The sequence below is a fragment of the Triticum dicoccoides genome, unplaced genomic scaffold (assembly GCF_002162155.2).
Source record: "Triticum dicoccoides isolate Atlit2015 ecotype Zavitan unplaced genomic scaffold, WEW_v2.0 scaffold59447, whole genome shotgun sequence".
Lineage (NCBI taxonomy): Eukaryota > Viridiplantae > Streptophyta > Magnoliopsida > Poales > Poaceae > Triticum > Triticum dicoccoides.
Window position 1 is genome coordinate 37749 of NW_021284703.1, and position 348 is coordinate 38096.

The window sequence follows — 348 nt, forward strand, 5'->3', positions numbered from 1 at the left end:
CACGACACGTTGCGAGCATGCAGCTTGGGCAGTGAAGATGCGTCAGTCGCCAGGGGTGATTCACCAGCTCACCTACCTCAAGGCCGACACCTACCTCAATGTGTGGCACCACCAGGCTAAAATATCACCAAGGGCGGCGGAGACAAGACTGGAGTTCGCTCCCGGAAGATAGAAAACCTTGACACATCACTACACATTTAATACGTTCACCTACCATGTCAGAGGGCATTCCCTTAGCAACTATGTCATTGTGTAGACCCTTGACTTATACAAGAAGGATCGGGCGAACAAGAAAATAGGTTGGACACTTGGTGGAACATCAGTAGGGATACACAACGCTTCCTGTTC